Below are 26,725 nucleotides of genomic sequence, written 5' to 3' on the forward strand. Positions count from 1 at the left end.
TTAAGGCTTTCTGCTCCCAGAAGGAGCACATAGTCAAGTCAGGGCAAGGCCTAATGGGAAATGGGATCCAAAAAGGCACAGCCTTTGTGCAACAGGGCATGAGTGGGAATGATTAGGTCTGAAGGAACTAGCTCACCAGGGAGAAGCTGGATCTGGAAAGTCAGGGGTTTATTTTATGTTTGCCCCCATGATTTGTTGAAGTAGTAGGGAAGGAATGATTACCTTCAGGGAAATTACCCATCAGCTGCAATTGGTAATAACTTGTTAATGCTTATGTAGCATTTGATTTTTTTATGACCAATGTACCGAAAAAAGAAATGAAAAGTGAGAAAGGTTTGTTTTTAACGGTGAAGGATACCTTTTTGTTGCAGCTCCAAGGTAATATTCCAAGGTTTTCCTATTACTACCAACTGAAAAAAATCCGTATATATTCAGAGGTATTAGAGCTATTGTCTTGGGGACAAAAATATTTGAGCTCAGTCTGCTAGAAACTGGCCTCCAAGACACTGCTCTGGAGGAATAAGAACCTATTGATCTAACAGGTTTTCAGAGATTTAGGGTGGCAGAACAATGCAGAAGTAATATTCAGAATCTGTAAATGCTGAATTAGTGGAGTCCCACATCTGTTACAACAAATTCTATTTTTTTTTCAAGAAGTAACAAAGAATAATCATGATAGATGACCCCTTCTAGAAGAATAGGCATTATTTTTTTTTTTTTTCCTTATTTTGTAAATAAAATGTTTTCCTACACTGTAGCAAACACCGGACTTTCTTCAATAAACTTACAGTTTCATTTGGGGGCACTAACGTCCTGCTTGTACAAGCATACATTTTCTTTTCCTGTCCCCAGTGATATTTGTTCTTGCTGGTTATTTTTGAGACTTTATCTTTGAGACCAAGTTTATCCAAGAAAAAAAAGAAGGTCATAAATTATAAAGTCAAATTGTGTCATCGCATGCATTTTTATAGTGTTTTCAAAAAGAGACTATGTGGAGGCTGAAAAGAGCATAATCTCACAGAACAATGATTTTCACTGCAGTCTCATGTGATAATGTTAACAGTCAAATACAAAGAAAATGAGCAATTTTTCAGAGTGAAGCAGTCTAGTAAAATGCCTATTATATGGTGTAATAATACAACTATAGAAGCAAGAATATTTACGCAAACTGTAAAAATTTGAGTAACAAATGGATAATGGAATTATAAATAGCATTTATTGCTATTGTATAATTTCAGTTTTCCTTTGGGCAGGAATTATGTGAAAAAATAAAATAATTAGATTTTTTTAAAAAATTACTTGTAAACTGTTTAGTTTTTTAAAAAGCATGAAAAACAGGACACTTTTGAAACAGTGAAAATGGGTTAGTTAATATTTACACTGCCCCATGGAAAGTCAACAGAATACACCTACTTATTCAGAAAACACAGGCATGGAGACAAACGATTAGTTAAATAAAGTAGAAAAGGTGGATTTTCACCTCATTTCTAATAAATAATGTGTAAAAAATATTTTCTGTCAACTAGGAGTAATTCAGGCATTAATTATTACAGTTTTTCTTTCTTAAAGGAACTAATTGATTTCTCAACAGTAATGTGAAAATTTGTATGAAATAGTGAAGGAATTATTTAGTAAATGTAATTTTTAATAGAAGCTGTGTTGAAAGAAACTGTGACTGTAGTAATTTTGTTGTAGATAAAATCAAGGATACAAATTATGATTTTTGATTAAAATTTTAGAATATAAGAGGGAGAATATGTAAACAATAACTTTTAATGTTTTGAATGTCTATATTTTTGGATGAACAGAATGCATGTGTCATTTTGAAATGGTTGTACATGATATTTAAATCAGTATCTTGGAAATACGTGCTGTGAGGGTGTCAATAGGCATTTAGATAAAGGGATATAGTGGAAATATATATTAGTTTTCAAAATAACGTTAACAAGATTTCACTCGAAGAAATATTAAAGAAACAAATTTGCTACAGAACTGGTAGACAGGTCCCTTAATGGAGCCCCATAAAGCTGGTTTATGTATAGAAAGCAAAGGAGACAGCTTAATTTTCACTTTTCAGGGTAGAGAAGAGCCTGTAATGGAGTCCCTCGAGAACTGGTGCTTTTTTTGTCGTTTAATTTTTTTTTTAGCCAGCTAAATGACCTAAAGCAATGATCTAAAGAAAGGAGAAATCAGTGAAATTTCGAAGCTTGCTGCTGATGTTAAGCTTTAGGTACTTGTCAGATGCACTAACGACAAGGAAGTCTAGAACTCTCTCTCATAGCTGAGTTAATGGGTAAAAAAGGTAGAACATGACCTTCAGTGTAGATAAGTGCAAGATCGTACATCTAGGGGAAAAAAAAATCTAAAATATGACTACATGATGCTAAAGCTGGGAGTAGGAGTTATAACTCAGGAGAAAGATCCTGGGAGAATTGTTAGCAGCTGTCTGAAATCTTTAATACAGTGCACGGTGGCAGCCAGGAGAGCAAAGAAAATGTTGAGGGCATCATTAAGAGGGTTAATGGCAACAATAAAGAGGACGTCATTAAAATTCACTTAAAATGCTACTTAAAACCCTTGGGGCACTCTCATCTTGCCTGTAGCTTCTGCTGAATGGGCAGTTTCCATTCTCTGTATCTTAAGAATAACAGAGTTGACTTAGGGAAGGTACAGAGGAGGGCAACTAAAGTTATTTGGTTTGGGAGTAACCAGGTTTCTGTATGCTTCCTAAGTGTCATCTCTTATTGAGAGACAGACCATCCTGTTGAAATTACCTGGACAGATGGACCATTGGTCTGACAAAGTTATTTGTGCCTTGTGTTTTTCAAAAGCTAACTTTATATACATATATTGTGTTGCTTTATTTTTTAAACACAAGTCCAATAAAGATCCAAAGTTTACATGTTTACTGAGCCTTCAACAGAATGCGGGTTATCCTGACTTGGTGGAGAATGAGAAATCTGTTCACCTCTAAATTTTTGTGTGGAAAGCTTGATGTAATTATTAAATGTGTCAGAGCACTGCATTTGCCTGCAATGCTTGAGTCTGGTTCCAGTGATCTGCTCCCTTCTCAGCTCAGGAGTGATCTGCTTATGAAAAGGTGCTCCAAATTTCTTTTCCTGAATGTGACTTTCTTGAAACAAATGCCACCTCTGCAGTACAGTTCGATATTAATGGCCACATTTGCACCAAGTGACTCCCCTTGACATATGGAGGTACCATCACTCTTTTGTTGAGACCTCCGCTTCCAAACAGTAGCAAAGAATTACAAAGGTTCAAGGCTATTTCCCCAGTAAGATTAATTACAGGAGTATTTTTTTACTTATTGCAAAGCATGGTGTTACATGGCATGGAATATGGCCAATTTGTATCAGCTGGCATGGCTCTGTCCCTACCTAATCTCTTACCCACCTCCAACCTAGTACTAAGGTACTACACAACTACACTGTTGTGTAGTTAGTGTTGTGGTGCTTTTCTGTGTCAGACTACTCTTAATCTACTTCCTTATTCTATTTTACAGTATTTTGTACGAGATAATAAAGAATGTGGAGCGACAATGATAGTGTTTGAAGAATATAGTTATCCACTCTATAAAAATTATTGCATGATAGAATTTTCTACATTCTCCTACACTAAAGTCTACTAGGCCTGCAAGTAAATGGTGGCCAAGACCCATATTATGCTTGGTTTCAGCCTGGAAACTTTGTTATTTCAAGAGTAATTTATCTGATTTGTTCTGAAAAATGAAATAAAACTTCTTTTGAAGTTAACTTTCCCATATGCCTTATTCTGAATAAGTTCTAAATCAGTTTGATGATGTGCAACAAAATGTAATATAGAGAAAATAACCAAACATTACCAAGTGTCAGTAACTTCTGAAAGGCAGATGGTTGAAGTGCTTCAGATACTTTATAATTGCAAAATGTATTAATTTTGACGAGTATGTCTCCTTAATTTGTAGACCCTGTCAGACTAGATAGAGATGTCTTGTGAAAATGTGTAACTATGCTACTTAAAATTATTTCACTTTCAAAAAGTTCTCGATTTTTTAAAGTGTATTTTTTAGGACCATCTACTGAAAAATACATGTTTCTGAAGTATGTTCCATATGCCACTTTTCCTTTTTATTTCTCTCTAAGCTTTCTTCTTGTGTCCTTTTTTTCCTGTATGTACTCTGCCACAGAGGACAGTGGGGAGCATGTGGCAAAGAGAAAATCGAATAACCAAAGTAATTTCTTCCTAAATCTAAATTTATAAACTTGCTTTCACATTTTATGAATAATAACAGCATATTCTTGTATTCACAGTCTGTTGAATTGCTTTGTTTAGTATTTGAAGCAGTCCTTTTGTTAAGTCATTCTAAATATTATTTTTTTTAGAAACAGGTAAGAAGACAAGAAAGATTTTAAAATTTTAAAGTGCCCCAGACTATGGAAGTTAAATACTAGGTTGAAAGAAAGAGAGGGAGAAAGGGAGAAAGGAAGGAAGGAAGGCAGGAAGGAAGGAAGGAAGGAAGAAAGGAAGGAAGAAAAAGGAAGAAAAAAAGGAAGGAAGGAAGGAAGGAAGGAAGAAAAAGGAAGACAGAAAGGAAGGAAGACAGAAAGGAAGGAAGACAGAAAGGAAGGAAGACAGAAAGGAAGGAAGACAGAAAGGAAGGAAGACAGGTGTAACTCCCTGGATCATATTTCGAGGAGATGTCTTGTTGCTGAAGTCTCAGCTATGCACCTCCTGCATGAAACGGAACAGTAGAGAACCTTCAAATAGTTACTTAGACAAATTATTTTTGACTAAGACATGAGGGTTTAAATTAACACAATACAATTAACAACATTCTGAAGAAAACAATTATTAGTCACACTTGCTTTGATCCTAAATTTCTTTAGCCGGCAGAATACTCATTCATCTTCAAAGAAGTTTTTTGTAAGTCCATATGGTCTCCTTTTGTGAGATGAAAAGATCTGAAATCTGTGAATCTTAATATTGTGGATGAAGGATTAATGTATTTATTTCCTGTTTTCCACAAGAATTCAGAAATTTGGCCTAAATAAAGTTTTCCATGGCTCTGTATAGAGATGTATATTTAGCCATTCTGAAAGGAATTCCATAGGTTACAACACGTATGAAGTTTCAGCTGCATAAAGAAACCACATCAGAGTGGTTTGAAGAGATAAATACTCTGAAGTGGCACAAAGTCTACCTAATTCTCCTTCTGGTAAATCTATACAAGAACAGAAAAAAGGTCTTTATTTGCTTTATGGAATAAGGTACATAAGATATTCCAACTTTTTATATTAATGGAAATCTCCAGTTTCAGAGACAAAAAAAGCTGAAACACATCAACTGTATTTCACATGTTAAAAACCCATTCACATATTTGCTCGTAACACCCAACAGAAAGACTTTGTATTTTATATTATTTGGCACATCACTACCAAAGAGAAAATTAGCACACTACATATGAAACTTATGACACTATGTAATAGTCAAATACTGTATTTTCCCTGAGAGTAAAACCAGATTCTGCTGAACTACTGTTCAGCAAAGAAAGGCAGGTTTGTTAGATCTTGCTCACAGTTTTGGGTAGTAACTGGCTTATTAACTGCTTGCATTTAACTTCACTTTGCTATCATGGACTGTTGTGAGGCTTAGCAAGGGCTTACAGGCTGTTTCTTCTCATGATATGATAACGCACAAGACAGTTTCAGCCTCTGATGACAAATGAACTCAAACAGAAGGTCATATAATCCCAGTAGTATTCAGGAAAATGGAGTGCAGAAAACAGATTTTAAAATATAATATTAACCCTAGTCTTGTAAATACATCATTGTAGTAGAGTGCAGCCAAATATTTCTTCTTCTCATCTGGATGTGTCAGAATAGGAATCTGAGGAAATACATTTGGTCTTAACATTCCTAACACTTCATGTTCAATGTAAAATCTACATGCCTCAGCTCTTGTAATCACTGAGCTCAAAGTCTATTATCTGTGAAATCATAGGCTGAATTCTTGATTTCACTGTCAGGTCCATATTAAAAACAAACAACCAACCACCCAGAGACTTACAACAAAAAGCTCAAACAAAAACCAGAGGGGGTTATTTAGAAATCTTTTGCACAGGCTGGTATGTGCTATGGAGAGAGTGGGACAGGTGAAGGTAACTTTAGGTAGTGGAGAGAAGCATTTTCAACTAGAAGCGTTCTTACATTAGCAGAGCTGATGAAGATCAAATAGCATTTCACCGTTTTTTGTTAACATGGTGGTAGCAGCTGTGGGCATCAGAGCAGACTGGAGGCAGAGGCTAATAGTCAACGGCATTATTATATTATAGCTGCAGTTGTTATGATTAGGAACTTCTGCTTGTTGTGCTATGTAGAAAACCCTTTGGAAATAGCTTGATTTGGGATGGGCATTGGAAGGAGTAGGAGGCAAAGGAAAATAACTGCTACAAGCTACTCAGCCTGGGACAGAGTGGAGAATAACAAGCCAGGTGGTGCAAGAAACATTCCTCTAGGAGGGCCGAGCCACAAGAGAGGGAGCCATGTTGCTGCTGCCTTAAATGAGTGCTTCTTATTTAGAATTCCTTCACAAGTCAGTGGCTTTCAGCACTCCTTTCATAAAGGGGCTGTGGGAGTTCTTGTTCTGTCTGAATATAAAAAGCAGGGCTACTACAGACTCTGAATTTAGGGTTGTACCCCCATTACTGCACCCAAGAAAGAGTCATATCCCCTCTCTTATTAAACCAATACTAAAAGTTGCATGAAATTACTTGTACTATTTGAAAGTTTCTGCTCATATGGCATATTCTTTCACTAGCATCCTTTACTTGCATGGAAAGGAAATGTTTATTCTACTGCACATTCTTCCAGGAAAAATTAAGATCATTTCAGCTTACTTAGTAGAGAGAACAAACTGGAATTCTTTTCTTCTTTTCATTGTTGTTGTGTTGTTTGCACATTCCCATTTTTGTCTGTTCCCACTTATGCATCTCAAATCAGGCAGGAATTGGACTGAGTCATTGTCTGTCATTATGAACAGAGTAAACGTGTAATGCTGAGACCATGGTTTTAGCAATTCTTTTTCTTAAGATTTGTTTTGTTTAACACATACACTCTCTGTTTAGTTACTTGGATTTGTTTACCTTCTTTCCTAGGCAATAATCATCTTCTATCATCTGTGAGAGGAACATCTATTTATTGAAGTTGATTTAAATAAATCTAATCTAAAGTAATTTTTTAGGTTATCTTCTGTATCCCCAGATCCTTTTGGTATTAATTTGAAGTATTCATGACTTAAACTTAGAGCACGTGAAATTTGAGGTTGCCTTTAGGTGACAAACCACAACCAGGAAAAAAATAATGAACATAATTAAAAGCCACCAGAACTTTCTGACTCTGATACATACTGGAGTCAGAGAGCAGAGAAGGCTACAGCTCCCTTACTTTTCCTGAAGAAGCCCTGTGCCATCCATTGTGGGATACAACTCACTTTTGGTATAAGTCCTTAACTGTTCTCGTGCTGTTGGGTAGTAAAACACTTTGCTAAGGTTGTGTGGGAATATTTATATATATATATCTATATCTATATAAATTATATAATACATACAAAAATAAATAATAAAAATTGTATATATTAAAAGAATGAAAAAAGTATATAGTAAAAGTATTCCTTAAAAATCCTTTTTTTTTTTTTTTACTTTTTAGTCCAGTATCTGCTCAAACATTACCCATTATTAATTAGGGCTGCAGTGGCATATCTCACTTTTTTGAACGTATACATGCTGTTTCTAATGACTTGTGCGCAGTGGTTACCTGCCTGCAGATGTGCACATTCAGTATAACTTTTCAGCAAAGACTTCAGCATTTAATCACATATCCTGTGAGCAGAGAACTGTGTGGCCATGGAAATGACACTATACACCTACATAGATCTGGTTGCTGAAGCAAAGCCTAAGACCTTAATTTAGAAGACCATATGAGATCAGACCTATCTGTAAATATGTCCTTAAGCTTCGCTGACACTGAAACAAGAAAGCTGAATAGAGGTAATTTTGTGACCTTGGACACCCCCTATTGCAAGATAGCACCACGCTCATAAGATCTCTAGACATTATCATAATAAAAGCAAACACCACTGATTTCAGACAATGGGTAGCAATTGCTTAGCTACAATCTAACTTTCTTTTTCAGGATGTGATTTGCTATGCAAAAAATAAATAAGAGAAAATGAAAGGAAGCCTTCTGCACCTTCAAGATAATGAGTAATCTTCATACTGAGCGTTTGTTGTTTTGGGCATTCTTTTCAGGTTATACAACACATGGAAGGTATGGCCACTTCTGAATACAAATGATAATAATTTTAGTGAGAAAGATGAGAATGAAAAAATAGATGTCTGAGAAAAACAGAACTACAAAGTATGCCAGTAAAACCAGCTAAAACAGGGAAAAGAAAAATCAAGGGAAAGTAGCTTAGGTCTTCATAGAAGAAATTGCACAGTTCAGATCTTGCACTGGAAGAGATATTATCTATAGAAGGAAGAGAAATGTTGTCTGAATAGTTTGGCATGAAAAAACACATGATGTTGCATGAGTAAAACCTACCTAGTTACTTGGGATTGATTTTGATATCGTCAGCCAAAGGAAAGAAGACAATCAATTACAAGAAATAGGTACAGACATAATAAAAAGGCCATATAGTCTTCATGTTATACTTTTTCCCTTCTAAAGTGTTTCAAATAAAGGAAATGAGTAATGCACAGGAAAGTTTTAATAAGTAAAGCACTTGCAAATTTAGTCTTAACTTAGCGAATGACTAGAAGAACAATGAAGCATGTTACTTTATAGCTGTGGAGCAAATTTATAGAAAAAATGCAAGCTATATGCCATGTCTCTTGGAAAATGGGCTATTGTAGTTCTGTATGATATGTTGGAAGGTGGATTTAATGAGTTGTCAGCAGCATACAGAGATGAGCAAGTTTTGCACTCTGGTAAAATTGTACTAATTTATTTTTTAAGCTTATGTGAGGAAATAGGCATTTCTGTTTAGATGAGAATTCAGGACCAGAAGCTTAATGCAGAATAGAAAAGCTAAAGATACTAAATGTTCCAAAAGGATGGACCCACTTTGAAAGGAAAGAGCTTTGAAATTGGGTCCATCTTTTTGAAACACCCTGTACTATAAACAGTGCAATTTTATAGGTAGCTTCTTATTATCCAAGACATATTCAATGAATTTGATGTCAAAAAGCAAAGCATGATCATTCCCACAGGTTTAAGGAAGTCACCTCGAAGATCCATACTTGATGCCCATGATTGGGACAAGCTACTTTTGTAATTCAGTAATGATGTGCATTAATTCTAACAAATGGCAGATCTTAAGGAGACTGACCAGTCAGTGCATGTGTGCACACCTGTTCTTCCAGATAGTCTTCCCACTGTAAGCTTTCCTTAAGGAAACCGGAATTGACGGAACGTTGACTGGTGCATGAAATTTACCTTCTAAGATGATATTTTTTTGACTTGTGCGGATTTTATTTCCTCTAATATAAAACTATAGCCCTTATTTCTTCAAAATCCAATCATATCCTGGGCTGCATAAAAAGAAGCATGGCCAGCAGACAGGGAAGTGATTCTCCCCCTCTGCTTTACTCTCATGACACTCCTGGAGTAGAGCATCCAGTTTTGGGGTACCCAACACAAGAACGATATGGACCTGTTGTAGCAGTTCCAGAGGAGGACCACAAACATTATGAGAGGGCTGGAACACCTCTCCTGTGAGGACAGGTCGAGACAGTTGGGGTTATCCAGCCTGGGGAAGAGAAGGCTCTGGGAAACCTTATTGCAGCCCTTCAGTGTATAAAGAGGGCTTATAATAAAGATGGGGACAGGCTTTTCACCAGCGCCTGTAGTGATAGAACAATAGGTAACAGCTTAAAGCTAAAAGACAGTAGGTTTTGATTTGGTGTAAGGCAGAAATCTTGATGATGAGGGTGGTGAGGCACTGGAAGAGGTTTCCCAGAGAATTTGTGGATGCCCCATCCCTGGAAGTGTTCAAGGCCAGGTTGGACGGGGCTTTGAGCAACCTGATCTAGTGGGAGGTGTCCCTGCCCATGGCAGGGGGGCTGGAATTAAATGATCTTTGAGGGTTCCTTCCAACCCAAAACATTCTGTTATTCTGTGATTAGACATGACATTCAATTGGATGGACACATGACCAGGGATATTTCATTAATTATTAGGTTCCTTAAAATTCCTCTGAAAGTAATGTGTCAATGAAAATTATATTTTACTTATTCAGCAGAACCAGTAAAGTACTGGTGCTTATTAAGTTCAAATGTATAACTCTAAATTACAGGAATATTCATTAAAATAAAATACTTTCTTTTCAATCATATTTCTTAGCAACTTATTATGAAAAGGTATATCTTTACATTTTTGCAACAACTGGCAAAGGATGTAAGAGCAGAGAATACCAGACTCATCATAGTCTATATACTTATTTGTTACCTCTCTGCCTGTGTTTAAGGTATTTTTTTTTTTCTCTGCTGTCACTTTCTATCCGTTTCAGTTTATATAATTCATTATAAAAGGTATTGAAAATTAAACTAATAATATCAAGATAAAGCAGAAAATTCCTAGACTTTAAAATACAAAAAATTAGTTTCTGATTGCACTGAAAGGGGAAATACATTATATAACAGAAGATTTTATCTGAACAGTTTTAGTGAAACATATGACTTTAGAATGTAAATCCCATGATAGAATGAAACAGAGTTACAAGTGGATGACACTTGATAAATTCTTTTTTATGTCATTTCCTGACCATTTACCATGACTAACACAGATAATATATGATGTGACAAGTTAATTCTTCTATGACACTACAGTACAGGAACATTATGTAATCTTATTCAGCACTTTGGTTATTAAAATGCACTTTTAATTTCATGCTTTATATGTTGAACCTTTACTCATAATTTGAATTAGTACCATATCTCTTACAGATTGACATTTCATAATATTTATTAATATGATTTAGATATGCTGGCTAGTTTATCACTGCTCTTCTACTGCCAGATAGTTTGCTAACCTATACTATCCACACTTCACGTAGGAAACTACTGAAGGATATATATGAAATGACTTCATCTATTGAACATGGCAGTACATGGAAGAATGGAATAGTTAGGCTTACAACCAAAGCCACACAGTTTTTCATCCATGTTCACCCCATGCTTCTGTTCTCTGCCCCATAGGCAGAGATAGGTATATGTACTCTCTGTGATACTCTTTCCAGCTTTATGTATAGTCCTTACCATGACTTAATAAAAAAACCCCCGTCTGGTATGTGCTCTAAGGCATTAAAATCCAAAGTGTTAAGACTAATACATGCCAAATTTTACTCATAATTTGTTAAGGAATAGAGTTTAATTTCTCAGGAAGCTGCACCAAAACTTTTGGTTCTGGCCCTTGTTCTGAAAAAGAGAACTACTTACTAGTCACTCTTGTGAATTTTGTTCTGCTCATTAGTGCAGCTCCAAAAGACGACAAACTAAAACATTTTTATTTTCAACTTCAGTGTCTTTCCTATGTTAAAAATCATGCTCTCTGCTTGATTTGGCATTCCTTGGGAAAAACATATTAGGTGTCAGGAGGCAGCAACTTTGTTTATTGTTGAATCTTACTCTTTTCACATTATTCCTGTTTTAATTCAGATGAATAAAACATAGTTTTCTTCTTCTTCTTCCATGATTAGAAAACAAGATTTTTGATTCTGAGTGATGAGGTTTTGTATTACCATGTGATTCACTAGGATTTCTGCATTGCGCTACAGTAGTAACAGTAATCAACTCTTCCGTTTAACTTTCATTGTGATGCTTCACTGTGCACTGAAGTAGATCTTACAAATTACAATCAGACAGTTGACTGCAGCCTGTACACTGTGCTCACTGAACACCATTTTAGTAGTGACCATTTTGGAACCTTCCTAATAGGAGTCTGTTTTCAGCCACTGTAAGATGCATCATTCTAAAAGCCCTCTTTTCTAAGAAGTGGTTAATTTACACGGATTTTACGCTCATGATATGTCAAAGGAACTTCTCCAAGAACTTATGAGAGTTCCTGAACATTTCTCTTCATTATCATGTATATTAAAGATTAAGACAGATTTTCCCAGAAGAATACACATTGGAAAGCTTCAAGTGTTTTCCTTAAATTTTCTGTAGGCAAATTTTACTTTCTAATTTTCTATTATTTCTTATTCGTAACGCAGTTACTTAATTCAGTTAATAATTAACTTTAGTGATATTGTGCTTTTCTCTCTAATACAAATTTGAAATTAGAACTTTAATCAAATATTACCTATTTCCAAACAATGCGTTTATGTACTTTATGTATACTGTGATGAATATAATTTAAGTAGACATGAACTTCTAAAAAATCTTTAATAAATAGAAAATTATGAACATAAAATTACATGTTAATGAAAAATATCCCTGATTTCATTTTATAAATCTAATATTCTCCAACAAATTATTAATTGGTTTAATCATGCTTTTCCTGTTTCTTTTACAAATTTCTTGACATAATTTTTCATTCTATAACATAAGGAGTGCCTAAAGATAATACATAATATTTTTCTTTCAATGTGGGTGTGAAACAGCTTATTTTCAGTTGTACTAAGACCATGTATGACATTTTTCTGTTACTCATAAGGGTTAAGTAGAGATTTAGATAAAGCCCATAAAAACTGTACCCCAGACATATTTCTCTTTGTCACACAACCTTTTATGGCTTTTACGTGCTTTATGGGTTCTTTGAAGGAGACAGACTTTCCTTTCCTTTCCTTTCCTTTCCTTTCCTTTCCTTTCCTTTCCTTTCCTTTCCTTTCCTTTCCTTTCCTTTCCTTTCCTTTCCCTTTCCCTTTCCCTTTCCCTTTCCCTTTCCCTTTCCCTTTCCCTTTCCCTTTCCCTTTCCCTTTCCCTTATCTCCTCTTCTTCTTCTCCTTTTTTTCCCCCTCCGTGTTATGTCAGATTGTAATTGTGCTCCTTGCACTGGCTCAGCTGTGCCAGACATGACTGGGGAGAGGTTGGAGAGCGTTAATCCTTGACTCCATACCACTGAGCTGCTCACAGAACACAGCACATGGACTCCCCATACTGCCTACCAACAGCCATGTGTATCCAGGCAGATGGATCATGGGGATTCTGGTTCTGATGAAGGGATATATAGGTTAAGTAGCATGGACAAAGGAGATGAATTCAGGATCTATATTCAGGATCAATCCAGTGGACTATATAGGGAACCAGAGTCTGGCAGCCCTGCAAGCACCAAGTCATTCATTGCTCCCTTGAACTTAGACATCATCGTGTGTAAAGTGACGAAACTAATTATGGAGTGTGTCCTTCATCCACAGTAAAGAAGGACTTCGGCTTTTGGTTGTTAAACAAAGTGTTTTTGGAGAGAGTCAGTCTTTCCTACTTTGTAAAGTCAATATGAAATTCTAGCTAAATGAAAAGTTGAGGAAAATACTACATTGTTGAGTTTTTTGTCTCTGTGTTGATCTCATTCGGACTTGGCTTCTTGCCTGGTCATTTCTTGGTCCCCAGCAGGAAACATCAAGGAGGCTGATGCATTAGCTTTCACTATCTCCAAACTAAGAAGGAAAAAAAAGGCCAATTTCATGGCAAAAAACATCTAAAGTGATAGTGAAGGCAAAAGGTTCCAAATGCCACTACCTGCTGTCAGAAATGGATATTTAAAAAGCAGGTAAAAGCTGCTCATGTCCCTAAAGTAAAATAAACTAGGGGATGACAAAAAAAGATATTTATAGGGAATGAAAGGAAAGTGCTTTGCTTTGGAATCAGGCCATAAAGGAAAGCGCAGCTAAGGATAATTCATTCTACAATCTTCCCCAGGCTGTATTAGTCTTGCAATTTTGCAGAATAATAGAACTAAAATGTTATTTCCTGGAGCTGTGGGTCCAGCTTCATTAGGTCTTTTTTGTATACTGGCATTTATATAGCAAGGAGATACGTCTCTTTTATCACCCAAAATGTAGAGATACAGATAATTAAGTTACCTGTTCTAATATCTGGGAGGATCAGCTAAGCTTAGGGGTGTAATGCATTTATTTCTTGAGGAATAGCCCACAGATTTTTTAGAATTATGTCAACTAACAGTTGGTCATAGTTGAAAATTATGCTAACAGGCCTGATTCAAAGCCCACTTGAATGTGGAGGCTCTCACTGGCATCATCTTTGCTGCCATCACTGATGTCAACTGGTTGTGAGGAAAGCCCTAGGAGATCACAAAGATGTGATTGTGTTTAAAAAAAAATCATACTTGCACTTGAATCTTGCTGCATTACACGCTTATAGCAGTTAATTAAAATCTAAATTCACTGTGAACATCACAGATTTCAGTGGTATTTCAAATCTGTATCCAAATGCAACTTCTTAAATACATATTTAATTAAGAAAACATGTTTAAAAGTAATTAAAAAGGTAATGTATATTGTTCAGTTACTGTATTTATAAATGTGTCAGCTGATCTTTGATCTGTCAATACTTAAAAAGAAGCTAAAATCTCTACATTAAAATCTCTACATTTTTTGACTAATCAGTCTACATAAAAATCAGTGATGTATAGTCCTACGTTTTAAAAAGTGTTTAGGTGGGATAAGCTGATGTTCAACTTGAGAATAGTTTAAAAATATCTTTCATGTTCATGAATATGAAACGAATCAGTTGTTGAGGGAAACATATTGCCACAATATTTAGAAAATCATCAAGAGAAAATTAAACTTAACTCATAATTTTAGCTTTGATTCAGTATAGCATGGAAACATATGCTTAAAGCTAAGCATGTTCTATCATACTTTGCTTAATCCTGTCTGTAATGTACAGCCAACATGAAAGAATAAATTAAAATAGAGAACATGCTAAAAAAAGAGATGCCCCAGCGTAAGATTTAAAGTATGAGTTTACATCTTTTGAGAAGATGGGCAGGGAGAAGTGGCAATCTGTCCAGAAAACTAAGATACTAGGAGATGATGATGGCAGACAAAGATCTGTCTGAAAATGAAGATCATGTAGAATGTGTTTGTTTTCTTCTTAATGTAAAACAGATGGCATCTGAATGAACAAGAAACACAAGCGTATGTCACAGTCAAGAATTCCATGCATCTTATACTGTCATAGACCTGGTAAAGTCAGATCAGAGAGTGAGGTGAAGAACAAGGGGAGTAAAAAATTCTCCCTCTGAGGAATTTCTGTTGATCCAGGGAAAATATATGAAGGTAAAAATGATGTTGGAGCTTGAAAAATACACTTTTAAGGAAAGATGAGCCAGTAAATAGAGCAAAGGAGTAAATATTACTCCTTTATTAGACATTTCAGCCATATTCATGTGGCTAAAGAAATGAACATTAACAAGAGTGGGTCAAGGCCTCAGCCTGAAGTATGTGGGGAAAAAAAACAGGTTAAAGAGTAGTTTGGATTAGTTAGGTGTTTTTGGCTAACTGGATCTGAGGAACTTTTTCTTAAGGTACTTAAAAAACTCCAAAACGCCTCTCTAAAGGAATGTTAAAATACAAATGCTGAATGAGGTTGGAGGACTACCGTGTAATATGTGTACAAAAAGAAAGAAACAGCTGGGTGAAACCCACAAAACTCTCAGTGCAGGTTCAATTCCTGGGACAAACATATTAAAAAAAAAAAAAAGGAAAAGGTACACCAACTAGTTGTAAGCATCCTAAAGCATCCCAAATGAAACAGAGAAGTTAGGAAAACAGAGAAGTTAGAACATGGACATTTCAAGAACAATTCAGTCAGAACAGTCTAATTTATCTTTTTTTTGCCTGGAGTAGACAAGGTGGTATATTGGGTCAGTCAGATGTTTTGGCTTAAGTAGACTTCTGATTTTGATTTTTATGAAAATTTATTATAATAAAATTTTGCAAGGTGGATGCAAAGCTTTTGAAAATTAATTTTCAGAAGGCTGCCATTAGTGATTCAGTAACTGGAAGAATAGCTGTGAAAGGGTTTTGTAAGGATTACTTTTAAGAAGAAACAACTGCTCAATGAAATTATTTCTGTGTAAACATAGTTATATGTACACAATCTTAAAATACACACATTTAATTCTCCTGCTTCTTTCTGATTAGATTCAACTAGGACTATTTTTGCTCTTTATCTGAGCTAGTGTCTCCTGTGTTTTGTCCAATGACTAAAAGATTAAGATCTCCAAAAGCTGAATATTTTATTCTAAAAAGGTTCATGACAAATCCTTATGTTTCATCTCAGGGTTGCAAACTTGTGAGACAGTGAATAAAACTCACGAGACGGAGCGTGACACATGAAGCAAATGAACTCATCTTTACTGACACTGTAGTGCATATAGGTCACAAAGAAAATTTTACTCCACTTCTATTTTGCAGTGATTTCTAATCTTGGCTAAAAATATTTTATAGATTTCTGCAAGACCCTCAACAACTACAAAAAAAGGGGTTTCGTTATTCATATTGAAACCCTAACTTGAAAGTTTCAACCCCACGCACATATGTTGGTCTGGCAGTACAGTTTTATGCACCGCTTTTCAAATCTGTTCCAAGTGATGAAGGAAAAACTAAGCCCTACCTCTGTGTAGCATTAATGTGGCCACCGGAGGGCAGTGCTGCTCTTCGCCAATTTCTTTCTCTTTTTTGTTTTATTTTTTTTAATTCTTCTCGGCTATTTGGAATTTAAAAAGGACAACCATAACAAACCTGGGTTTCAGAGTGCAGCTCTGAAAAGATCTGTTCCCGTTATTGCACTGGCAGTTTAGAATAGGGAAAATGCACAGGAACGTTCCCACAGAAAGCTACATTCTGTATGTAGTTAATTAACCAGTGGATAGGCAGCTACACATTACGCGTGGATGCTTTTTAGGCATGCTTCGGCAATTTACAGTTTCATCCTGGTTTTGACTACATTAAGTCTATGCAACTTTGATAGAAATAATGGATCTCAGTTTAAGCTACACAAAAATGGAATAATTTAACAATAAATTATATTTCTGAAAGTGACAGCCTTGATTTCCTGCTCCAAAGCACAGTTGCTGCTGTTTTGTTGTTACTGTTACAGTTATTAAATTTTATAAAACTGCTGCAAACATTTTTTTTTTCTGAGAAAAGGTACAGTTAGCAGAAATTGTTCCACTTATGCTTTAAACATTACATTTTGGTCTCTGAGTAATTACCAAAATTATTTGCTTCTTTCATTCACTTGGAAACGGACTATCACATACGCTATGCAAGAACAATTCCGCCTCTTTATAAAATGTTTGCCTCTTCATAAAAAGATCAGAAAAGGAAATGAATTCCAGATGGCTGCATGAACTCCTTGGTATGAATCTTTCAGTAACACATGCACCTATGTATCTGCAAGATCCACTTTCTATTAAAATCCTTGAAAACAATGGAACATACCAACAAAATGAATTCAGATTTTTTTTTGGTTGAAATCTTTCAGTTTAAGAAAGATTAAAAAAAAAAAAAGAGTGAAAGCTAGTGCAGTTTTTTATTCAGAGAGATAGAGATACTTTTTTGCAGCATTAATTCTCACCTTCAGCTCTGCACATTAAGATGAGACAAGCATTTCTCAGGTTCTGCTTTACCACTAACTGTGTAAATATTGCTGTTTTATTAACTTCAAATGTATGAAGGGGGGCACAATGGGCTATAATCACTCAGGCTTTCCAGCATGGAAAAATAAAGCCTCAAAATTTTTTCTTAATGGAAACCTTGCTTACAAAACCCAGAAATATCCCAAAAGGCTTTCTGAAGTGGTAACATCTCCAGCATGGTGGTGATTTTATGCACAATTTTATTTTCTATAGGATTTATAACAAAGTACAACCAAGCTCATCAGTAGTGGTGGAACAAGGGAACAAGGTTGTATATGACAGAGGAGATCTCTATGTAAATTGTTATTTCTGGGCACAACAAAATGAGAACGATCCTGGGGAAAGAGTTATGGTCCTGAAACTCTGATCCAGTCACATAGGTTTAAAAAGGGTATAATGATAAGAATAAGGATGACTTGATTGTGAACTCATAGCCCTAGTTTGTCTGCTTGTTTATTTTAATTGCAAAATTCACTTGATGCTTGAAAAATAATTTCTAGGAAGAATTTATCATATAAAGATTAGTGAATCCAGTGATACTCTGATTACATCTGTTTGTTTATCATTTTCTACTCACTCTTGCTCATATTGCCATTTTAAAGGCTTTGGATACTGAAACTGTAGCTCCCTGTTGGCTCTGTCTGGGTTTGTTGACTCTCTGTTGACACCACCTGAGCTTCTCATAGCTGCAAAGGCAAGACCTGATCTGATATTAAATTAGGACAAGTTTTGCATAGTAATGACAGGGGTCTGCATCTCTGAGAATTTTTATATTGTCGCCTTCCAGCTTGCTTCTCAATCCTCAGCTCAATTCTAATAAAATCACTGTGTCTTCCAAATTCACTGACTTTTTTAGCTCCACAACAAATTCCACCCTTATTTTTCCATATTTTTCTATTCGGATGTTTTAATAATGTTGAACTACAATCAGAAACCATGAGGAGAAAGAGAGACCTTTCCTAAAGCATTATTCCTTTTTTTTTTTTTCTTTTTTTTTTCTGCTAAGGGATTTTAAGCACATAGACTACAATGAATTAATAAATAAGAAAACTCACTCTTAACCTTTTAACAAGAAACATGGAGAGCTAAATAGCCACAAATCACCTGCAAAATGTCCTTTGTATCTCAGATGCTACTGACATCATCAACAAGGGCTTTGATTTGAAGAAAAATAAGAAGAAAAATAGCTGTCAGTTTATTAACAGCATCTCTGTGACTCATGTGTCTACTGGTGTCTTTTTCTTACTTTTCTATTGCTTCAGCTTTATTTTAAATCAGAGTTCATTTTTTCTTGCAATGAAGGCAAGTGAAATCTGCAGATATAGCTATAGTTTCCACTACCACATATGAACTCCTCCAAAGTTTCATATACATGCATCCCTTATCTTCCACTCTTATTACATATGTCATGCTATGCCTTAATTTTGCCTCAGAATTTGCTGTGACTTGGAAGTAGATGTGTTAATAATTTTTGCTTATTGCTCTGTACGCAGCTTCAGTATGAATGGCAGTGTACACTGTTAAAAACCTTGTTATGGGTGGAAGGGAACACACCTTATACATAGAGCCAAGAAATTACTTTCAGGGTAATCTTGACACTCTAATGAAAATGAAGTAGTAGTTAATCCAGTTACTAAATACTAATGTTCATAGTTCAAACTAGTAAAGGAAAAATTCACTGACAATAATACCCTTCCAACAGTTGTACAGGGAGAGTCACTAGTTATCTATGCTTATCTATCCTATGTTCACCTTTCCACTGGATGGTAGGGTCAAAGGCGACAGTTTTCTTAAAGCAGAGAGATGCAGGGAGACATTGGTATCCCTAATTCTTCTCAAGACACTGATGCTGATGGTGGATTTTCTTTGCCCCACCTGGTCCCTCACCCCCACTTCTAGGGAAGGGGTGAAAGCTGTCCTGCAGCTCCCCAGTATCCCCAGGTGCCATTTGTCCAGCAGGCACAGCCTGGCTCTGTCAGCCCCTTCCCCAGTGGTGCTCACAGAGCTGGAGCTCAGACAGGCTGGGCAATGGGCACCTGGCCATGGGCCACCTGGTAAACCCAGCTCAGCCCTGCTCAGGCCTAGGGCAGCCCTGCCTAGCCCTGCCCAAGCAGAACAGTGCAAGTAAAACCCATAAGAAAAAGATATCACTGACCTTTCTGAGTGAGTTATGTGAGGTTGTCCTAAGGCTTAGCTGGTGACGACTATTACAATTTTTTTTTGTTCATGCTATCTCTAAATATAATGTATACATTATGATAATACATTCAAGGGTCATAAAAATAATTTTTCATTTGGTACAGCAAGAAAACATTCTGTTCCAAATATAAATGACATCTATTTTAATGACTGGAGTAATTGTTAGAACATCAACTCACCCTAATGTTTTCTAGAAATTGGAAGAAAAATATGAAGAAACACCAGAGATACCCAATTTTATATTGGAAAGTTGATTTTTGCTAAAGTTAATAGCCAAAAGAATGAAAAAAAACCCCTTCTAATGTATTTTAAAACCACAGTAATTAGTTACTTTTTGCACAGCAGTAGGAAGAGCTTTTCTTCCACAGTCAGGCTACTCCCATGAGTGGATCCAGAAGATGTACATATGGAAAATGATAGGTTATATTATCTTTTTTAATAATGTCTTTGGAAGAGAAGATTTAGCATGTACAGTCAGTAATTAATCTAGAAGAATAAATTAGCTCAGACTGGAAGAAAGGATATTACTTTTTGTTTCTCTTACTTAAGTGACAGCTTTTCACTTGGAAAAACTTTCCTTTTCCCCTCTCTTTCTTCCTCCCCTCCAAATTATCCAAGACTCCAAGTCTTCATGCTCTCTGATAGCAAGATCATTTAATAGGCTATCTCTAGCTGTGTAAAAAATATTTACTCTGATCAGACAAGAGATAGCAAAAATGGACCTGTCTTAAAAAGGTAAGTAATTAGTCTATAAAGAAAACATCTTGGCATTGCCCATGGTAGCAGATGCCTGCAGCTCCTGTCACAGAAGTTCTGAACAGCCACCAACCAGTTTCCTGGGTCAGTTGTGATATCTCAGTTATAGAATACTCTATTTGAATACTACTTCTAAAATGGCTTTGTTTTTGAAGAGGCTGAAATTGCTATTGGTGGTCTTTTAGACACTTCCATAGCATTTGAGGCTAATACATTACATATAGCCCTTCCTATGTGACCTATAAAATACCAAAATGTCCTTATGAGTTCTCATTTGAATAAAGAAAACATTATAGCAGCCGACAATCTCTTTGACTATTTTTGGAAATTTTCATTTCAATCCATAGGTACAGAAAATGGAATTATATGAGACAGAATACTTTTCCCACCAGACTTTGAGAAGCTTAGTACTTCAACTGAGGAACCACCAGAAGATAAAACCTGTTTACCTGTCGCTGCAGTAAAAACAGGAATGTTATCTTAGGCAATCAGCAAGAATGTGGTGATGATTGTTTGAACCTTTGAAAAAGTGCATTGTCTATATTATAATCTCTGCTCCAAAGATCATTGATAACATAGAGTTCATGTGAGATGATAAAATTCACAAATAACTACCTATATTTTTCATGGAAAATAATGGAGGATATGATATAGCTTCTGAAATACACACTTGTTAACTATCTGAAAAGTCAAAGGTTGCCAGATGGGCATTTTCACATTAATTACAAATCTAGCACAATCTACCACTTACAGAATTTCTGATATTTTTCCCGAGCTGCCCCATTAATTCTTTCTGGAAATGTAATGACAGCGTAATTAGAAGTGCCTTAATGTTGTAGAGTCTGCTGAGTCCCTTTGGCTATTGATTATCCAGGGGCACCTTGGTAAGCAGAACACTGAACCTTGCACACAAGTATTTGAGTAGACTGATGATCTTCAATGCTAGTGGCATCTACATTCATGGAAATTAGGTGTCATCAGGCTAACTTCCTATCTTTCTTTACTAAGATGTCCAGGTGTATGGATAATATTAGTAACTTTGATGACTCATGGAAGACAAGATTCAGTGCTACTGAACAGAATGAGCAAAATTTAAGTTTATACGGCATTAATAAGGTTGATGTCAGATGTGCACATATCTGAACAATGGATCTCAAAGACATTCGAAGCTAGAATTCTTGGCAATGTTGTGATCTTTAAGGACTTTCACATCCTTCCCCACTACTCTGCTAATGCCAGTTATAGATCAGACTATGAAAAAATACTCTTTAACAACTGTATAAAAGTGCACCAGAGATACACTCTCATCTGCAATGTGAGAGGAAACTCTTTCATATTTTCAAACTTTCTGATTATTGTGATGTCCACTAATCACTTTCAAAAAATTATTTCTGTTAATTTAGATTAAGACCTCTGGACCATGACATGAGGCTCAAGGAAAATAGACAAACAAGAACCTTACTTGGTGTCATCGGACTTCAGCTAACATTACAGTTTTCCTCCGTGGTACTACAGATAAACACAATGGTGCTGTATCAGGCATGAGAAACACTAAACATTACAGAAAGGAGCAATAGTGAACAGAAGATAAGATGGAATGTTCCTTCCCTCTAGTGTTGAAACTAAATACATGTAATGGGGATGAGCTGTGTGATTTGATATGACTTCTGAAAATGATCAATCATATCCTCACATTTCAGTCAGGTTTTCAGTGTGACAAGACCCTGGATCTTGTATGCAAGTTTTCCATGTTAATGTTTTTAGTTTTCACCAAAGTTTTTCACCGCTTTTATTTCCATTAAACTTTGAGATGATTTTCCTATAGAAATATGGTCCTCTTTTTGACTAACACTTTTTTTTTGGTTAGAGTCTTTTCTTGACTGAATGTTCTAGCTCACTACATTACTCAGATGTTGCATTGCATTAAGTCGTATTCAAAACAACTTGTGAATTCTGTAAGTTCTGTCTTCCTAGGATCTGGATTATTGAAACACTTTAAGACTGCATAACACTGACTGTTAACTCTTGCTTCAGTTTTGGCCTGACATATAGCTCATACCAAGGACTGATGTATACCAGGTGCAGTGCCATTAGGTCAAAGCCAGACCAACATGTTGGCTGGATGCAATGGACAGGGAGGATAGAGGTCACTATGCAGCCATGGTCACCAGCAGCTTGCTGTCTACTGCAGATAACACATCCTGCATCCTTGCGGAGCAGTTGCCTGGAAGTTTCTTCATAATCCACTAACTAATGGAAATGGTATAGACCAAACTTCCAAGCTGGAAGGTAGAAATACATCAGCTTACCCAAAAAAGCTTTTGAAGCAGATCCAACAGCAGTGGGACTGCTGAGGCATTCATGCTTCCCAGAACGATGCAGGGGAGGAGGAGGAAGAATGAGATCTCTTGCCATCAGCTAGGCAACCATTCTCTTTATAGTTGTGCAAGTTAGGAATTAGGGAACTTGTAAGAGAATCCACGAATTAAAGAAATAAAGAATGACTGAATTCATGTGTTAGACTAGTCTGTATGCAGGGAATTGAGACACTGTCTTGTTTGGTTTTCTTTTTGCTAATGAGTTCATAAAATAACGATTAATTTATGGAGTACATTGTCCTGTAAATTTGAGATATTCAAACAGACCATGACAATAACGTTCTGTAAAATAGGACCTCACATTCCTCTGCTGCATAGGTGATATTGTGTTTAGAACAAATAATAATACTATGAATGTTCATATTAAATTTATTATTAGTTATCATTAGTAGCAAGAGCCATGGGGTCAGTAAAATTGTTAATGATTGCTGTATTCATGGACCAGGTGGAAAAGCAAGATAAGGAGCTCTTGGAACAGCTGCATCCAGGCTGGTATTGCACAAATTTGAGCAGAGGTTGGCATATCATGTTATAAATGTCTGAGATGGTTCCCAAGCAACCTGTTAAGTGTGCTTATAATGCACCGTGCTCTGTACTGCCTGTAAGGTAAATAAATCTGTCCTTGGCCTAGTGTGCAATTTATTTTTTACTTTTCCTGTTCATTTACTCAGCCTTAAACTCTGCAAACAAAGATGACAATTCCTTGCAGCCTTAGACCTTCCCCCAGCAGTCCCTGCCCTTGCTTCAGAAACTGGTTAATATTCAATGGGCTCATCTCCCCTGCAGGTTTGGGAAGGTTACTTTTGAAGATTAACTCTCAAATGAGACCACCTAAAATTCATCAGCATTTCTGTTCCATAATGCTGTGAGCTGTCCTGAAACAGAAGTCTGAGGAAATCACATGTCCTCCACCATTTGGAATCTGTTTTTGCCAAGACCAGCAGCTCAGAGTGAATTCGATGTTTTTAGGCTGGTCCTGAGATACTTATTATTTGTGGATATCTTAGTCAAGAATTTCTAAAGTGGCCAAGTTTAAAAATAATGCTGGAGCCACCGCCTCCTCAGTATACAGGTTGCTACTGGGGTTTCAGAAAAGAGTATAACCTCTCATCATGTCAGTATTTGATCAGGCAATACATGTGGCTTGATTGGAAACTAATGGCTGGTAGAATTCTCAGTGGTTATGTTCTGTATGTTAAAATTATAGCAAACTATTGTAGTGTGTACTGGTGACACACTTCTCTTGGTCACTATGCATTCTTTATGTAGAACACAGTAGCTGAGTATCTCAGAGAACCTTTGATTTAAATCTTGTACATAGCTACATTAACAGTTATATTTCTCTCTTTCTAGTCTTTCTTTATGATCCTAGAAGGGGTACCTATTTCTGGGAAGGGTTGTTTTATTAGTGTTAACCAACACCTATATAACTGTAGCCTTTTGCATCTTTAATTATGGGCCAAGATTCTATTGTAATGAATACTATGCAAATACAAAACAAAACAAATCAAAACAAAAAAAAAAGAAAAAGACCTCCCAAGTTATGAAAAGCTCCAAGCTGAGTACAAGACTGTCAGTAATGACATAGGATAATTGAAAGAAAATGAGACGTTTTGGTCAGCTTAATACATGTTGTTGGCAACAGAGTAAGATATCAGTACTTACAAACAGAGTTGCTTGCAGGGTTGGATATCAAGGAGTGAGGCTGCAGAGAGTGTAGAAAGAAAGAAACAGATACAAGATGTTGCTTGTCTAGTGATGAAACCTTATAGATTTTTCAAGGAAAAAAACCCTGAAAAATATCTGAAGTCCAGTAAAATGCTTAAAACTGTTGAGACATTTTTCTCTCTACAGTCCAGGATTATTCTCCATTTTCAGCAGTGAACTTAATAGAGATTAATAGCGTAAACAAAGAACTCCCATGATACCAGAGCTTACTCTCCATCAGAAATGAAGCAGGGAGAATAACCCTTGAAGTGACGCATTATTTGAGCACTGACCTATGCAATGGCAACCAGCAGTTTGACAAATAAAAAAATAGCATACATTTCTGGGTCACACTTTGCAGGGAGAATATTCTGAATTACTATTCTGTACAATAAGATTATGGGACCAATAATGATTGTTTCTGCATACTTCCCTTAGTTGCTTTTGCCCAATACTCTAACAAATCTGAAATTACCATTCTCGCAGTTTTAGCTAGGAATCAGACCATCTAGATAGTGTATTCTTGGGTCAGTCCTAATAATTGTATTTCTACATGTATGTACAATTGCACTTAAGCAGTCCTGTCCCATCCACCCTAATTACAGCCGAGAGTAGAGACGGTTAATTAATTATGGAAGGTTAATTCTGCAAGGTATTCTGGGCAATTGAAAAGCTTATTGGTCTTCAGCTTCCCTGGCTTAGATTTTGCAAAAATATTCTAATCAAATCAATCCCACTTGCTTCTCAAACCAAAATGATACCTGGATCAAAATCACTTCTGCTTTGGAATCTTTTGGAACATATTTTGTAGATTGGAAACAAAATGTGGTGTGCTTGACCAAACAGTATAAAAAACATACAGTGTGGGAAGAATTCAGACAGTAGGGAGATAATTACACTTATTGTGTTAGCAATTGTCCTAAGATAAAGTACATTCAAGGCCAAAGAAGTGAACAAACAGATTCAGAAAGTACTGACTTGAGGTCATTCATCATTTTTTCATACCTAATTCTTTGGAGCAGCACACAGCCTTGTACTGGGCAAAACCAGAAAAGGTAGTAAAACAGAAAAATATGCACAGAGGAGAGGAAAGAAAGCATATTTAGTGTGAGTTGGTGAAACATAACAGGCAGAGAAAACAATAATGGAGGAAAGAGAGTAGGGAAAGGAAAAGACAAGGATAACTTTTTCTGATAATAAGAAGATGTTGAACAGCTGTTCATCTCTTGTTTTATTTCAACTAATAGAAGGTTGAAAAAAATTTCAGGCCAGCAATTCCAGAACTATGGTACAAATATCACTAATGGTATAAGACCCTCCCAAGACAATTTATGACTCCCCATCAGAGCCTGATTTAGACACTTTGGCTACTGACACTGGCCAAAAATATCGTAAAGCTGTACTTCAATGATTTTTCATGTTGAAAAAATGTAATTTCAAGTAATTTCTGTATGTGAACTCACACTATAAAAATATTAAAGGTAAATTAACTCACAGGTATTTTGAAATTTACAACAGTTTCTGCACAGTTACCTTTTAATAAGCATAAATAAATGAGCATTTTACTTGCAGATTTCCTTCTACTTAAGCAGTAATTTTTTTCCTCCTACATTTAACAAAACTCCCGTTATTTTTTTTTTTCAGTTTATTAAGACAGTGTTAGACTTAACAAAGGATCATACCTGAAAGAATTACTGTTTTCTTATTTAAGCAGTTATCTCAGAGAATATAATCTTGGTTTAGGAAATAGGCTTTTATGCACTGTTATCTTAGCTAGATAATCCAGACCTGCAGAAGTTCATGGTTTTAATATCCAATGAACTCTTTAAGCAAAGTGCTATTTCCTTGAGTGATTTCAGTTAGTACAGAAGTAGTATGTTCTGTATCAATGTCATAGGACAGTCTTTGAAATAAAATACATCATAGCTAAGTTATTTGGTGGAAAACCAAACTCTAATATATTTGTACTATTAACTTTCCATGAACTGTTAAAAATCAATTATCAATTGTTTAAAGATCTGATTC

At 35.9% G+C, this 26,725-nt stretch overlaps 1 long non-coding RNA gene across 1 annotated transcript in view; it reads left to right on the top strand.

The window, feature by feature from the left end:
• The window catches only part of LOC110365438 (uncharacterized), a 35,073-nt gene extending 8,790 nt beyond the window's left edge, over positions 1-26,283 (top strand). Inside the window, exon 3 of the long non-coding RNA XR_002424933.2 lies at positions 20,963-26,283. This is a non-coding gene — a long non-coding RNA (uncharacterized LOC110365438). The remainder of the gene's footprint in view (positions 1-20,962) is intronic.
• The last annotated feature ends 442 nt before the right edge of the window (positions 26,284-26,725 follow it).

This window comes from Columba livia, chromosome 1, assembly GCF_036013475.1.
Source record: "Columba livia isolate bColLiv1 breed racing homer chromosome 1, bColLiv1.pat.W.v2, whole genome shotgun sequence".
Lineage (NCBI taxonomy): Eukaryota > Metazoa > Chordata > Aves > Columbiformes > Columbidae > Columba > Columba livia.